This window comes from Colletes latitarsis, chromosome 11 (assembly GCF_051014445.1).
Source record: "Colletes latitarsis isolate SP2378_abdomen chromosome 11, iyColLati1, whole genome shotgun sequence".
Classification (NCBI taxonomy): Eukaryota; Metazoa; Arthropoda; class Insecta; order Hymenoptera; family Colletidae; genus Colletes; species Colletes latitarsis.
The window spans coordinates 10,979,372-10,996,592 of NC_135144.1; the positions used below are offsets into that span (position 1 = coordinate 10,979,372).

At 35.2% G+C, this 17,221-nt stretch overlaps 1 protein-coding gene across 4 annotated transcripts in view; it reads right to left on the bottom strand.

Annotated features, from left to right (window-relative positions):
- LOC143348048 (uncharacterized) overlaps positions 1-17,221 on the bottom strand; it is a 271,690-nt gene that overhangs the window by 140,821 nt on the left and 113,648 nt on the right. The window lies entirely within an intron of this gene.

A 17,221-nucleotide genomic window follows, 5' to 3' on the forward strand; every position in this document is an offset into this window, starting at 1 on the left:
CATGAAGATATTAACAATTTGAAAACTAAAGTAGGCGAGATTAATTTACGATTAATGTTAAGCACACAGTATACAATGATCCTTTATTTTAAAGTCTCTACAAATTATTTTTTAATGTTCTTTGCATTCATTTTTATTATACTTTTGGCAAATTTGAAAGATATGTTTCTTTATGAAACACAAATGACAACTTGAATGTTTTATTCGCGTTTCTTATAGTTCTGTTGATACACCAGGAATGATAGTAGTTTCTTCAACAGGACCATATGGTACGCTTTACTGTTTTACTACGTATACCCTCATATCTTTGAGATTTCAATGTATTTTTACAGCATATTTTTCTGGGACTCTAGATCCCCATTAATATGCATTGTCTGCATTTTGAAACCTTAAAATCCTTCAATTCGTCCAGAAGTTATGATGTTTTGAACATACGCATGAAATATACGCATAATGATACATATTATATTTTCAGTAAAGAATTTTTTTTCTCGAAAGTACGTAGGATCTCGGAGATATATCTATTCACCAAATATGATTGTAATTGACCCCTGCAAACAAAAATAATTTTTTCAGAATAATTTGAAAGTTTTCAATTTCGGTAAAAAATTTGTCCACCTTCATGAATTTTTTTCTCGCCAGTGCGAAGGATTTCGGGAGTATGTGTATTCAACAAAAATGATTGTAATTGACCCCCGGGATCAAAAATAATTTTTTTAGAACGATTTGAAATTTTTTAATTTTGCCGGAAAATTTCAGCACCTACTGTCGATTTTTCTTAAAAATTCGTTTTTCATTTTTAGTAATTTTGTTTGACGCCCTACAGAAAAATTGTCTAATACTTTTTTGTAGGTACCCATGATCTCTACTTCAGAAAAAAGTTTCATTGAAATATATTCACTATTGTAGGAGTTGCGGCTGTTTGAAAATTGGACCATTTTTATGGGGTTTTTCTCATTTTGCGGTGTCAAGGACCAACTTTTCGAATATTTTTGCGATTTGTACATATTCTTCACTAAAATACGCGTTGTTTGCTTTTTTAAACATTGAAATCCTCGAATCCGTTCAGAAGTTATGACGTTTTAAAGATTCGCATGAAAATTTGGGCAGACACATCTGGCCAGAAATTATATTTTCGGTAAGGAATTTTTTTCTCGAAACTGAGTAGGAATTCGGGGGTATGTCTGTTGACCAAAAATTATTGTAATTGGCTCCCGCAACCAAATATAATTTTTTTAGAACGATTTGAAATTTTTTAATTTTGTCGAAACATTTCACATCTCCTCGAATTTTTTTCTCGAAACTGAGTAGGATTTCGGGGGTATGTCTATTCACCAAATATGATTATAAGTAACTCCCACAACTGAAAATAATTTTTTTAGAACGATTTGAAATTCTTCTTTTTGTCGAAAAATTTAGGCAGCTATCCCCTGTCGATTTTTCTTAAAAATTCGTTTTTCATTTTTAATAAATTTGTTTGACGCCCTACAGAAAAGTTGTCTAATACTTTTTCGTAGGTATCAATAAGCTTTAGTCCAGAAAAAAGTTTCATTGAAATATATTTGCTATTGTTGGAGTTATGGACGTTTGAAAATTAGACCATTTTTATGGGATTTTTCTTATTTTTCGGAGTTAAGGATCAACTTTTCGAATATTTTTGCAATTTCTACATATTCTTCACTAAAATACGCGTTGTTTGCTTTTTTAAACATTGAAATCCTCCAATCCGTTCAGAAGTTATGATGTTTTAAAGGTACGCATGAAATTTCAGTGAAACATATCAATGGTATGGTCAGACAGTATATTTTCAGTAATGAATTTTTTTCTCGAATCTGCGTAGGATTTCGAAGATATGTCTATTCACCAAAAATGATTGTAATTGACCCCCGCAACCAAAAATAATTTTTTCAGAATGATTTGAAATTTTTTAATTTTGTCGAAAAATTTTGCGATCAAAACTTTTTAACGAAGCCTCGATCAACAAATTAGTATTCTTGATTTTCGTCTTATTGTGGCCTCTAGAATCTCTGATTAAAATTTCTCCCAGGAATAGCCGAACACCCTGTATACACTTCTTACAATATAAAAATTCTGCCTATTATTCCAAGGTTCTGTTAAGTCGTTAAAGCGCCACGTTGTTTACCCTCGAAATTGAGGGAACGATTTAACAGACGATTGTCAGCAGCGTCGTTTTTCGGTGCTATTCGTCCAACAACGCCTAATTCCGGACGACCGGAGATCCGCCAACGGGTGAACGCGAGAACGTCAACTTCGGAGGCGTCGCATAATACCGGTCACGATGAAAAAGAGCGGGCAGAAAGTTCCGCCGACCGCGAAACTTCTTCCAGCGTGTCCGGCAGATTTCAAATTCGCAGCGGACGTCGCGCGAAGGAAGACGTCGGAATAAAAAGAACGACGCCGGGTAGACGGAATTGCAAATCTTTATCACGGAACTCGCCCTCGTCCTTCCGGAAGGAAGTGTTTCGAGGATCTGTCACGAATTCGAATCTCGAGTATTGCACTCGACGATGCACTTCACTGAAACTCTATTATGTATTGAAGCCCGGTTCGAAACTCCTCGTGCCTTTTGCGTACGCAGCCTATTTCATATCAAATTACACGATTTCCGTCGAATGAAAAATGCTGAAGCAACGTGACACGAAAAGGGCATCGCTTTCTTCTTTAAAAACAGAAACAATAGCTCGAGCGGACGCAAAGAAGCGTTGTTTTACAATTTAGTATCACGCTCGAAAGGATTATTCGAGATACATTTTAAATATTTTTCCATAACGAAATGTAAAATTATACAGCTGCAAATATTTACATCGAGTCTCGTCGGTAGAAATATATTTTTCAACCAATGTATATGGGGTGGGGCATTCGAAACAGGTCACCTGAATAACTCGGTTGTTTTTAACAATACGGAAAAAAGTTTCGAACAAAAGTTGCGTGGCTTCAAGGGGTGCGTAATATAGCGATAATAATTTTGTAATGGGTGGAAGCGTAGAGGACGTACGAAGGTCAAATGTTATACCTTTTATTCCAGAATCTGATTCTGCGTAAAAGATGGAGTAACTTTTATCTGAAGCGTTCTTTTTTATGGGAGCTTTAGTGTTTATGATATCGAGGGACACAGGTACGAATTTAGAAATTCTCAGATCATTGTGAGGTATGCTTCAAGATATTCTGAAAATCTCTCGCGCCTTCTCTCGCTGTTAGTTCTCATGCAAGAAGGTATAAAAAGTGCCTGCTCTCTGATGCAGTGTTGTTTTTCAAGATTACCATCTTGAACATTTCCACTAATAAAGACAGTATAAGTATGTAAAGAAAAGCATTATCAAACTAAAGCTCCTATAATAAAATGCTTCAAATAAAAGTTACTGCTTCGTTATATTTAAAAAAGTAGGTTCAACCTTCGTATGTGCCTCCACTCATCGCAAAATTATCATTATATTAAAGACAATCGAGTTATTTAAGTGATATATTTTATTTTTTATTTGTAAAGGTCAGTTTAATATCGTGTTTGAAAAATTTCGCTCGTACGAAGGTTTCGATTTAAAGTAGCCACGAGCGAATCATAGATGGACCCGAGTTTGGCAAATGCAAATGACGAGTGCCATGGAATTTTTTTAGGTCGAACGCTGATGAACCGGAAAGGCAACGTCAATGAAAACACACGATGCAACGATTCCACGGGATCTGAAAAGAGAAATTCGACGTGCACTCGAAAATGCCGCAGTGAAACGGGACTGGATGTATCAGAGAACGAGGCAGAAAAATAATATTTAAATTGCGTCCTTCGGTGCATCGAATCATAAAAATGTCCGATTAACTGGTTCGACTTATTGTGAGGCCGATACAAATGAATTTAAATTAATTCATGAATACAACGGCATAAATTTGCTTAAAGATAACTGCGGTACTCCTCGATATTCGAAACAATATAGCCCAACGACTTTCCAAAACATTCAAAAAGTCAATGTAGAATATTGTGGAAATATTAATGGGCGTGCCACTAGCTTCAAAAATAAAAACAAAAAAAAACTAGCATCTATTCTTGGAGCAACTTCCTATTTTGTAATACAGACTTGCATTTCCTTGCATTTTAATATGTACAATTATTATTTAACAAAACTACCGTTCGTCTTTTTTGTTAATAACACCCTCGATAGATGTATCTTCGACTGACTCTAATATTACAGTTTTTAAAACCGAAACTAACAATTATCCGGCGGTTTGTATACGAAATAAAAATTTACTTTTAAAAATAAAAAGATCCTCGAACGTTTCTCGATGGTTTACTATTTATTATCGAATGGCAATCCATCAAACTCAAACGTCAGTTATATTTGTAAAATTTTTTGGATTCACGTTCCAAACCACCGGATGAATAAATTTAACGCTCCGTATTAAACCTCTTTTCCATTAAATTGAATCTGTTGATTCGCCGAAGTGAAGAGTTTGATGGATTACTATTCAGCAATAAATAGTAATCCATCAATAATAACCTTCAACTCTCTTTTTATACTTATATTTTTTATTTACATATTACACAGTCTCGCGAGATTATTCATTATAAACATTCGGTAGTATAAAAGTAATACGATAACTTTACTTTTTTTTATTTTTGAAAGAATAAGATATTTCGACAGCAATAATAATAATAGCAGGATCGTGCTTAGTTTCAGAATACAGTGAACTTGTTCTTCACATGCAAAAATACAAAGAAATTGAATTCGTGTTTAAATTGCTCGGGCGCACCGAAAGATTTCATGTACAACGCCAGTAGTATGACTCACTCTTTGTCAGACCTACTCTTACGTGGAAGTAGTAAAGTTTATATTAGCCTGGCGACGCGATGGTCGCAACACGCAACGTTACACGTATGTTACAACTTTATACCTTTCGTTTCAACACACATCTAACGTGGTTTGCGCTTAGTAGAAAATTTACTATCATTTTCTCCCTTACACTTCGACCAAGGTTCATTTACCATTTCTATACCCTCTTGAATCGTAACGTTTGAGATACAATATTAACCACGAGACGCCTCATTTTCTCATTAATACATAAAAACAAATATTTTTTAATCAGCCATAATACGACCATTTGTAACATTTCTACTGCTGAATGGAAAAAATATATGTTGCATTAAATTATATAGAAAAGTGGATATGTACGTTTAAATACATTTATTTTGAGATCAGTTAATTCCTCTTATCCCAAGCATATTTTATAAAATATGGAAATTTGTGTATGGAATAAATTTGTTAAAATATTTATATTTATACTGGGACGTTCTGGATGAAAAAATACAGTTTTCCCGTATCTTCGTAGGAGGTGTTCGAATCCAGAAAAGATGGACACTGTCATTTTGCGACAGTTCATCGAGGACAGAAAAAATTTGTAAAGGAAGTCGAGAGAAGCAATTTACAAACCAGCAAACACTCGGTAATTGTAACCGTTAAATCCTGGCCACGATTCGTCGATTATCCTGCGTTTCCCGTTCTATTTCGCTCCCCCCCCCCCCCCCCCCCCCCCGCGTCAGCGTCCAAGGCGATCCAGGCAAGAAAGTTTGCCGCGTGGAAACTCGTTGCGGATTGTACACAGTTCCAAACCGATCGGAAGTTCCGGCGGCCACACGGACCCTGTGTACGGGAATTCGACGTGTTAATTTACCAACTTGTTCCGGCTTCGCGAAGAATGATCTTGCGCCCCGTCACGAAAGTATATATAGTTTCCATAACTCTAACTCATCAACCAACTAATAGGTATTTCATTTGCCGACGAGTGGACGCGGTGAACAGGTACGATCAGCATAGACGTTCCGTCCTGCGAGAGACGTTATTATATAAGAAACACTTGTTTATAAAAATTCTCGAAAAGGAAAGCTGAAATGTAACAAATTTGAAATTTCGAGGACTCGAGAATTTTTATCTGAAAATTATAAATGGAGATAGATACTTTTTTGGTCAATGAGCGAGTATCAAATTCCTAGCTCCTCCCTTTATGTTTATCACTAACAAAAGGGGGACTAAACAAGGAACTCTATGCACATTTTAGATATCAGATTTAAGAATTCCATTTTTAAAAATTATAAATAGAAATAGAAACCTTTGTAGTTAATCAGGGAGCATCAAATTCCTAGTTCTTCCCCCTGTATTTAATACTAACAAAATAGAAAAGCTCAAAGGGGGGAGTAAACAAGGAACTGCATACAAATTTGATATTTGGAGGACTCAAGAATTCCAATTCTAAAATTTATAAATAGAGAGAGAAACTTTTTTGGTCAGTAAGGGAGCATCAAATTGTAAGCTCTTATCCCTGTATTTGATACTAACAAAAGAGAAAAGCTCAAAGGGTGGAGTAAACAAGGAACTTCATACAAATTTGATATTTGGAGGACTCAAGAATTCCAATTCTAAAATTTATAAATAGAAATAGAAACCTTTTTGGTCAATGAAGAAACATCAAATTCCTAGCTCCTTCCCCTGTGTCCACCACTAAAAAAAAATCTCAAAGTGGGAAGCTAACAAGCAGCTGCATAAAAAATCGAGATTTCAAAGATTCAAGAATTCTATTTCTAAAAATTATAAATAGAAATGGAAACTTTTTTGGTGAATGAGAGAGGGGTCAACTACATTCACCATTAACAAACATTATGCATACTTATCGTTCTCTTAAGAAAGTAGCTCGTTTCGTAAAACGCAGCGCTAAAATAGTGGCGTGCGTTTAGACTGTAACGAGAATTTAAATTTAAAATCAAATTAAATGCCTCGGAAGGAAGTTTTATTAAAAACGAAAATTAATGGTTATTATCCTTCCGCGAGCACTTTTGCGCGAAAATTAAAGCTACGATAACTCGTGATTCAAAAATGAAACCCTGTACGCGAAATTGTAATGTTTATTTTGCAATAGTCCATCGAGAACGTAGCGATCGGAGTTTTTCCCGCTAAATTTTCAAGATTGCGTGTTCGTTCAAAACTGCACGTTCGGATGAAATGTTCATTCGCATAACAGGATTTATACGAGTTCAAACGTACAAGACCAGTGCGATTCGAGGCACGAATTTAACGACGAAACAGTCGACCGTATGATTAATAAAGAATTCAGTTCAAAGAGGAAAATGTAGAGTGACGCGAGCTCGTACATTTCCTCTTGCTGCCTTTTCACTCCTCTTATTTCATCGCTTCTAGACACGTGTATTTTCACTAAACGAAAACCTCTCCACCCTTCATCCTACTTTAATTAATACTTCCATGCAGCTTTTGACATTTTGTTAAACTTTGACACCTGTTCCATTCAGGATCAGAGAACCGAATAAATAAATATAATTCTATGTGAATAATAATCTAACGATAACTGCTTTCATGAATGCAATTTCTCGTTGCTTTCCATCAGCCACTTGTCACTCTTTAACGCTGCTCGTATTCTTTGTTTTACGCGTAAATTCTCCCTCATTTCGCCCGGGCAACGGCCATTAAACCGTATAGCTAATTTGTTTTCTTCGCGAAACGTGTAATATGGGACGCGTTCGTGCGATTAAATTGCACCCACACGCGTGCGTCGCTTTTCCCGTTCTCTTTATACGCCGGACACGTATCGCCGGTGGAAATCTCGTTTTAGAATCGATTAGCCAACAGCACGTAGAATCGGTGCTCGCTACTAAAAATGTCGCTGAAAATTAATTGCACGCGAAGGCGAAACAATAATCGCGGCAACCGTCGTTATTTCTCGTCCCGATAAAGGCTGGAGTTTTCTCCGTGACGCTTCTCTCCAAGACGCAATACCACTACCGCTCCTACCGATCATTATTTTCTCCTTAATCATTCCACTGTTTAATAACCTAAATACTAACGTTATTCCTACCGCGCGTTTTATGGATCGATCGAAAGCAGCTGTGAATTTTGTCCAGTTTGCTACGTTTCTCCTCGAATTCGTTCGAGCAACGAAAAATATTCTAGACAAATAAATAGAAAGAAATGGACACGAATAAGTTGTCTTGTCTATACGTTTAGTGATCTCGATAGCAAGAAATTGCTACGAGCTCGACAAAAAGCTAACTTCTTCGTCTTCTCGATGTTTCAATAATACCTGATTGCATCGATTCTGCGAGAAATGTCAACAGATCTGTCTTACCGAATCGACGAGAGCTTATTTCGATAGGAAAACACGATGCTCGTGAATCGATGCGTATCGTCAATGGACGTGTCATTGGATTTGTCTCGCCACTAGCTGCATCCGTTCCCTGCACGAATCTATTGTTACAAAATTATCTTCACGGTCTACGAAATATTCTGTGAAATATTTGCAATTTTAAAATATCGATCGAATAACAGCGGAGCGATATCAGAGCCTGAATGGAACAAAATTCATCTATCGAACAGGGTGAAGTGATAAATATATTCTTTTAAGTTAGAATGATCGAGTAATAATAATTTTCGATTTAGTTTAGCACGAAAAATTGCTCATCTTTTCTGGTTTCGTTCGTTTGGCATTGTTAAGTACACTCTAAGACAAAAAGACAGCACTCTAAGTAATTTCCATACTTCTCGTAAATGTAGTTATACAGGGTGATCCACGTAACTTGTGCAGCTCTATAACTTCCAAAATATGCATTGCATGAACAAATTTTTTGTACAAAAATTGCATAATTTAAAGGGGTATATTATATAGTACATTTATTTTTTTTATAGGTGAAGGTGTTTCTGGGATTTAAGTATTGCTTAATGTATAAAGTATATGAAAAAAGACATATTTACTTGTATAGATATTTTTTAATGTGTACTAGTATAACATATAAGAATTTTGAACAAAAAATAATCATTAATGAAGAATTTAGTTTTATGAGCCATGAAGACTGAATTTATGTCGTTACCACTTTATAATTCTCTATCAAAAAAATAACAAGAAAAACAAAGTGTTTATTTTTTCATATTAAAACATATTTTTTATTTAAAAATGTGTTTGTGAAAAAAATATGACATATTTTTACAAATTTTTGTAAAAAACAGATATTAAGGGAGGAAACCACAGTGACAGCTGAAAAAAAAGGCAATTTTTTAGAATTTTTTGGCCGTAACTATGAAACTTTTCTGATAAACGTTTAACGTTTTCGAAAGTACATTTCTTGAACTATTTCAGGAAAGTAATACTAATGCTACTAAAAATAGTGTTCCAATGTGTAGACATTGAAGATAGACTCAATAAATTCTCATTGCCTCTCAAATCATTTGAATGAATAACAATTGACATAAAACTACGATTCAACAAGTTCGTACTCTTCTTGTTAATTTTTAAGATTTCTCATAGCTTGAACTATTAACCAATGATATAGCAAGTCGCATAAACGGTATTCGTTACTTTGAAAAGTGCCATATTTTGCTTGATTGTCCTCGTTACAGACGTTTTTTGCACAATGTGGGACGTGGATTCGACAAATCGAATTCGAACGATATGGCCAATGACCGCGGTTTCTTCTCGAAGACGGAGCCTCGGAGAATTAATCGCATGTAAAAGCCTCGAGGGAGGGCTAAAAATCGAAGGAAACGTTCACGGTTTTTTGCCAGCTTGCAATTATTTAAATGGCAGCTTGTTAAGCGCGCCCTATTAAGAGGCGCGTTCCGGAGCTAAAGAAAAGCCCAAGTTTCTACATGCCTGGTAACAGTGAAACGAATGGGACGTAAAAGAGTTTGTTTTAAAAACTTGCTTCCGCCACGGTACCGTCGACTCCGTTTAAGCTGCTGACGACCTTTTTGCGTCGTCAATAAAGCTGAGCTTGTTGAACGAACGAAATTGTTGCGCAGACTGCGGTCTTTGCTCTTAATGGATCCTTCGATACGCGAGGAAAGAAATTTCTTTTCGAGAGAAGATAAACGGCTGATCGCAATAATGGAACAGAAATGCTCGCTTGCCTTTTTTTAATAATTCTCTTTAAATTGTCCGAGTACTTAGCAAGGCTACTTTGCGTCATTACTTTCTCAAGTATAGAGTTTTCCACGATCCATAACCACCATTTTGATTAGTACTTTATAGTGAATTATCAAAATCTAAGATGAAACATTGAGAGTTTCATATGAAACGTTCAAGATGGGATGAAAAACTTATTTTCGTATAATTCAGAGGTACGTTATTCCAATTAAAACATATAAACAATTTATAAACTAATATCAGCCGGGCAAACACGGTATATAACCACCATTTTAAGTAATACTTTATAGTAAATTGTCGAAATCTAAGAAGAAACATTGGAAATTTCTTTTGAAACGTTCAAGATGGGATGAAAAAGTTATTTTCATATAATTCAGAGGTACAACGTTATTCCAATTAAAACGTATAAACAATTCATAGACTTATGTCAACCGAGCAAACACGATCCACGGGCCGAAAGTATTTTCGCGCGAAAGTTTGTTCGGCTAATCAGCTTCCACAGCCACGAAACAGAAAATTCTTGAATTATTAGTGCGCTGAGTTGCTCGCAGCTGACCAACGCTGGACCCGAATAAGAGTTAACGATCGAGCTACGGACAACGAAAATGTTACTTTCGTGTTATCGGCGTAAATATTAATTCCCCAGCGTATGAAAAAGCCGTTTCCAAATTCTATAATCAGGCTGTAATGTACACCAGACGTTCCAAATGCTGCTCGTATCTCCGCCGGCGAATAATTTTACCAAATTCACGGTGCATTCTACTCTTTTATTACCTCCGAAACGAGTATCTCTAATAACAGTAAAACTAGCCATCATAATTGCTAATAAAAATTGTAAGAAATTTGCAATATAAATCTGTTATAGTTTTCTACGTATCTATCGTTTGAATTTTTTTTTAAATTTCCAAAATGACGGTGAAATTCAGTTTGGAGGGGCGATGTTCGAAGAAAAGGTGCGGCAATCTTTTATCCGGGGCAGTTTAGAAAATAATTGCAGCACGTAGCCGGGTAATGTACGCGGTAGAACGTCCTTTAGAGGAATTGAATTTCAGGTGTTCTTTATTGCCACTAAATCATCAGCCGTTCAGTCTTCAAACTCTTCTGGCACTAATTCAACGTCGACTTGAAGAAAATTCCTTTCCCGGGGCCACGTTTAATTCCTCCTCACGCGTCCGTAATTGATACGATTGCGTCGGGAGGTATGTTTCATGAACGATGTTAGAATCTCGTTTAAAGGGAAGAATTTTTTTTAACAACGTGTCCCGTTCGCGAGCCAAACTTTCAGACCCGCGGAAAGACTAATCGACGAAGGGTACGCGACACACGTACAAGATTATCAAAGATAGATTAAACTGGAATGAAATTCGCGACGATGCAAAAAGGGTATAATTTATTTGCGTCGCTTTCTCGAAACGAGATTTACAGCGGGGACTTTTTTTCCCAACCCTTTACGTGCTTCCTGGCGACGACTTTTTAATCTCGTCACCTTTCTTGATATTCCCTTGCCTCCGATAATCCAATTTTCTGCTTAAAAGGAAAGGGTTTTAATCTGACCACGGTCTGCGTCTGCGGCTAACAGAAATATGTTTTTACTCATTTTCTACCGATTAACGGTACGATTATTTTTTCTGCGGAGGGTGACAAACCGTGCTTACAACGCGACGCGTAATAACCATACTTTTAACGAGACTTCCACGGGATAATCGATACATTTTTTAATTACACCGCAACATTTTTAATCCTATTAGTACGATCTCGTTTGCGTCGACGTCTTCGCGGTTCGACCTTGATCGAATATTAATAATTATTTATGAGAGTAACGGTGATAAAGTCCACGCGTAAATCATTGTTACAGTTTGTTTTTTAATTGAATGCTGCGTAACCCTCCACAGGATTATTAGCAACGCATATAACTGCGTAATACAAATAGGATATATAACTACATTGGGATTATCTGCATACAGTTAACGATACAAAATTATAAATTGCAGAAAATCAGCAGCTGATTTAGATTAAATATATATACAATGCTTCTCTAGGAATTTGAAGATAACCATTAGCGAAGAGATACTTGGTCGAAAAAGAAAAAGAAACATTGTTACGGTTCGAAACAATAATTTTGATTCGCGTTCTTTTTAAGACTCTTTCGTTTCATCTTTACGAGCTACAATTACGTTTGCATTTGGTATTCTGAAAGCTTCGGTACATTTAATTGTCATTCTTTCCAGCAAGCAAAAGTGTTGCATCTATAAAGAGCAATTATTTCAATGTTTCTGATATCGTTTATATACGCTGTTGCAATTACCGTTACATAAATTTAATTAAATCTACCTTTAAAATGCCAATAGTTTCCGCTCGAAGGTTCATTAAAATACGAGAAAAGGACGTCGGAGGTACACTTTCCTGGAAGCATCTTACCATTGAACCTTCATTAGCTTCGATGTATTAGTTGGTAATTGCGACTGACGCTCTTTCCGTGTCCCATTACCTTTCGAACAGTCGTTTCAATGAATAAACTTTTCGCGAGAAAGTTGTCGAAACGTAATCCTTTCTAAAATCACACTTAGACATTTCCAAGCGACGTTCGACGAGAACGTTCGAAATCACAAATATTATGGCAAATTTTCAAGATACACAAATGATAAGTGTTTCGAAATTAATTAATTAAAAAGTGTACTGATAAATTTTATTTTTGTGCCGATGATGAGACAGATTGTAGACTTCTCTGGCGACAGAAAAATATTTCTAGACAGCACAGTGTCGCGATTACGACTAATTAACCGAAGAAAACTTATGACTTGACTTCGTAAAAAATTGAAACTCACCATATAAAGAATTCTCTGAATAATAGGAATATCTGTATATTCCTATAATGAAATATATGTTTTACTATACTACTGATAGTATATATGTTTTACTTTACAGGATTCAAATATTCTATTAGATAGAGCAATTTACGTACGTAGTGATACAACGTTTAAAGCGTATTATTGGCAGCGAATGGCAACAAATACTATTAAAATAAATTATACAGCAGTTTTGGAATATTCCAAATAAAAAATTTATAACGGAAACATATCGCGAACATATCTACATATATCCAATTGAAACTGTCGATTGATTATACAGGGTGTTCGGCCACCCCTGGGAAAAATTGTAATGGGAGATTCTAGAGGCCAAAATACGACGAAAATCAAGAATATCAATTTCTTGATCGAGACTTCGTTGAAAAGTTTTGATCGCAAAATTTTTCGATAAAATTAAAAAATTTCAAATCATTCTGAAAAAATTATTTTTGGTTGCGTGCGTTCATTACAATCATTTTTGGTGAATAGACATATCTCCGAAATCCTACACAGTTTCGAGGAAAAAATTCATTACTGAAAATATAATGTCTGACCATACCATTGATATGTTTCACTGAAATTTCATGCGTACCTTTAAAACATCATAACTTCTGAACGGATTGGAGGACTTCAATGTTTAAAAAAGCAAACAACGCGTATTTTAGTGAAGAATATGTAGAAATTGCAAAAATATTCGAAAAGTTGGTCCTTGATACCGCAAAATGAGGAAAACTCCAAAAAAATGGTCCAATTTTCAAACAGCCATAACTCCTACAATAGTAAATATATTTCAATGAAACTTTTTTCTGAAGTAGAGCTCATGGATACCTACAAAAAAGTATTAGAGAACTTTTCTGTAGAGTGTCAAACAAAATTACTAAAAATGAAAAACGAATTTTTAAGAAAAATCGACAGAGGGTAGGTGCTGAAATTTTCCGGCAAAATTAAAAAATTTTAAATCATTCTGAAAAAATTATTTTTGGTTCCGGAGGTCAATCACAATCATTTTTGGTGAATAGACATAACTCCAAAATCCTACTCACTTTCGAGAAAAAAATTCGAATAGGTGCGAAACTTTTCGGCGAAAAAAGAAAATTTCGAATCGTTCTAAAAAAAATATTTTCGGTTGCAAGAGTCGATTATAATCATTTTTGGTCATTACATATACCCCCGAATTCCTACACGTTTTCGAAAAAAAAATTCCTTACCGAAAATATAACGTCTGACCAGAAATGTCTGCCCGAATTTTCATGCGAATCTTTAAAACGTCATAACTTCTGAACGGATTGAAGGATTTTAATGTTCAAAAAGCCAAACTCCGCGTATTTTAGTGTAGAATATGTAGCAATTACAAAAATATTCGAAAAGTTGATTCTTGACCTTGAAAAATGAGAAAAACCCCATAAAAATGGTCCAATTTTCAAACAGCCATAACTCGTACGATAGTGAATATATTTCAATGAAACTTTTTTCTGAAGTAGAGCTCGTAGGTACCTACAAAAAAGTATTAGACAACTTTTCTGTAGGGCGTCAAACAAAATGATTAAAAATGAAAAACGGATTTTTAAGAAAAATCGACGGGGGGTAGGTGCCTAAATTTTTCCCCGAAATTAAAAAGTTTGGAATCATTCTAGAAAAATTATTTTCGGTTGAGGGGTTCAATTACAATCATTTTTGGTCATTAGACATACCCTTGATATCCTACCCACTTTCGAGAAAAAAATTCAGGAAGTTGAACAAATTTTTCGACAAAATTAAAATATTTCAAATCATTCTAAAAAAATTATTTTTGGTTGCAGGAGTCAATTACAATCATTTTGTGGTCAATACGCATACGCCCAAAATCCTACCCACTTTTTAGAAAACAATTCAGTACTGGCGGAACTTTAAACGTTAATAAATTTTTAACGAAGCCTCCATCAACAAATTAGTATTCTTGATTTTCGTCTTATTTTGACCTCTAGAATCTCCCATCACAATTTTTCCCAGGCGTAGCCGAACACCCTGTATAGATATTTGTTAATATACAATAAAAGTATATCAATGAAATATGTTGATATTAATGGTAACAGTAAATAACAATAAACGAATGTTTAACAGAAAGTAATATTCAATTTTCAAAAATTTTTTAGGCGTAACTATTCAACTTTTTCTGATAAATGTTTAATATTTTCGAAAGTACATTTCTTGAACTACCTTTTGTAAAAATTTCGTATACAAATATTACTCTTAAAACCCCCAAACATTGGAAATAGAAATTTCGATTTTTTCAATCCGTCACAGTGGTTTCCTCCCTTAAATACTCAATAAAACAAAAAATATGTGTATTCATATTTTTTTTTAATTATACTATGCATCTACTAGGCTAGTACCTCTAATCGCGACATTGTGGACCAGTGTGAGAAGTGTTTGTAATTTCATTCTCGTCGTTGCGCGAGATAGCAATGTCGGAAGATAAATAAAGCGAGACGGAGGGATTTTCGTTCAACGTTGTAATGACTCCGGGCGGGAAACTACGAATTAAATCTCGTTCGAAATTCAAGGCGAGCTCGCAACGAAGAACGTACCACGTGAATGAAAGCATGGGTAGAAGCGGAGAGCAAATAACAAATTAACCAACTCGAACTTGTAACGAGCTTCAAGAACGCCGCCACCATTTGTTCCTGACATCCTTCAGAAACCACCCCCCGTCTTTCTCGGCCATAGCTCCGATAAGAATAACCGAACGTAAAATCTCGGTCGCAGAAAGCAAACGAAAAGCAACTTTTCTCTCATCTTTTTCCATTTTACCAAAGTCGTACACAGGTACGCGACTCGAGAAGAAAATTAAACGGTTCACGAATAAATTAAAAATTTATATCTGTTATTTGGTATTTATTTTGGAATAAAAAAATAGGCAAGTGTTACGACCGAAAAGAAAGTTCAGCAAGTGAAATTGTATTGTTGGGGGAATAGTTTAACGCAAAGTCGTTCCCGTCAAAAGCATAGAACGAGGTAAGAACGAGAGAGATCGGAAAACATTTCTCTGGCTATGTGTACAGAGCTGATTATCCGTATTTTCTTTCAGTTTCTCCTGCGAACTTTCGGGAAGTTTTCCTCGCTTTTCTTTGCGAGCTCGCGCGCAAAATAGAACGATCGAAGAAGGAAGGAAAAGGACAAAAACGCTTTAACAAATGCACGTTAATTAATTTCCTGTTAAATTCTGTTTTCTCTAATTAATGAGGTTTAGAATACGCGTATCTAGTAATTAGTCTGATTAAATGGACGCTAACAGACCATAGAAACAAACGAAATTTCATAAAATAGTCATTATACCGTTCACTTTCACGAATTCTTCGGTCATAAGCGACTTGCTGTGACCAGTTTCCAATAAAGATTTCCGGCCATGTTATTGCGATACGTGTCCATTGAATTATAGAAACGTATCTCTCAAGGTGGAAAGGGCGAAAGCAGTCGATCGAACGGGAAGAGTTTGCCAGAGGAGGTTTAATAAAAAATCATACAAGAGAAAGAAAAGAGAGTTAAATTAAGTGCACGAGCTGCAAAGAGGAGAATAACAACACGCGTCAAGAGTGAATTGGATCCAAGTTATAAAAAATGTACGAGTTTAAAATTGCATTACTGTTGTTCGTGGGTTGCGTACGCAACGATTCCATAGACGGAAAAAACACGATCTCAACATTTCGCGCGACGCTCGCTGAATGAACGTTATTTTCTTTCAATACGATCATTTTTCTAGAATCTCTTAACAATTTATAACTGTTGACCAATATTATAACTTCACTTCATTTTTGGCTCGTTTAATCTTATGGACTGTTGCTTTTCTTCTTTTGTAGAATTACATAAAAATATACGAAAGATAGAATAATGGGATAAAATTTGGTAATATTTACGTAAACAATGAAAATTGTTAGCATTTGTAAGAGAAATGCTGTTTGAAATATAAGTTCGGTTACAAAAAAACATTTGTTTATAAATTAATGGAGCATCAAGTTATTATTGCAAACAATTTTCATTGCAACTAGTTCATAAACACATATTTTATTTCCTGCAAACAGCATTTTTCTTAAAAAGATTGACAAGTCATTCTCCATGCAAATAATGCAAAATTTTTTTTCATACCTTCATCTTTTGTATACAGGATGTCCGGCCATCCCTGGGAAAAATTTTACTGAGTGATTCTAGAGGCCAAAATAAGACGAAAATCAAGAATACTAATTTGTTGACAGAGGCTTCGTTAAAAAGTTATTAACGTTTAAAGTTCCACTCGTACTGAATTTTATTCTAGAAAATGGGTAGAATTTTGGGGGTAGGTCTATGTACCAAAAATTATTGTAATTGACTCCTGCAACCAAAAATAATTTTTTTAGAACAATTTGAATTTTTTTTTTTCGCCGTAAAATTTAGGCAGCTATCCCCTGTCGATTTTTCTTAAACATTCGTTT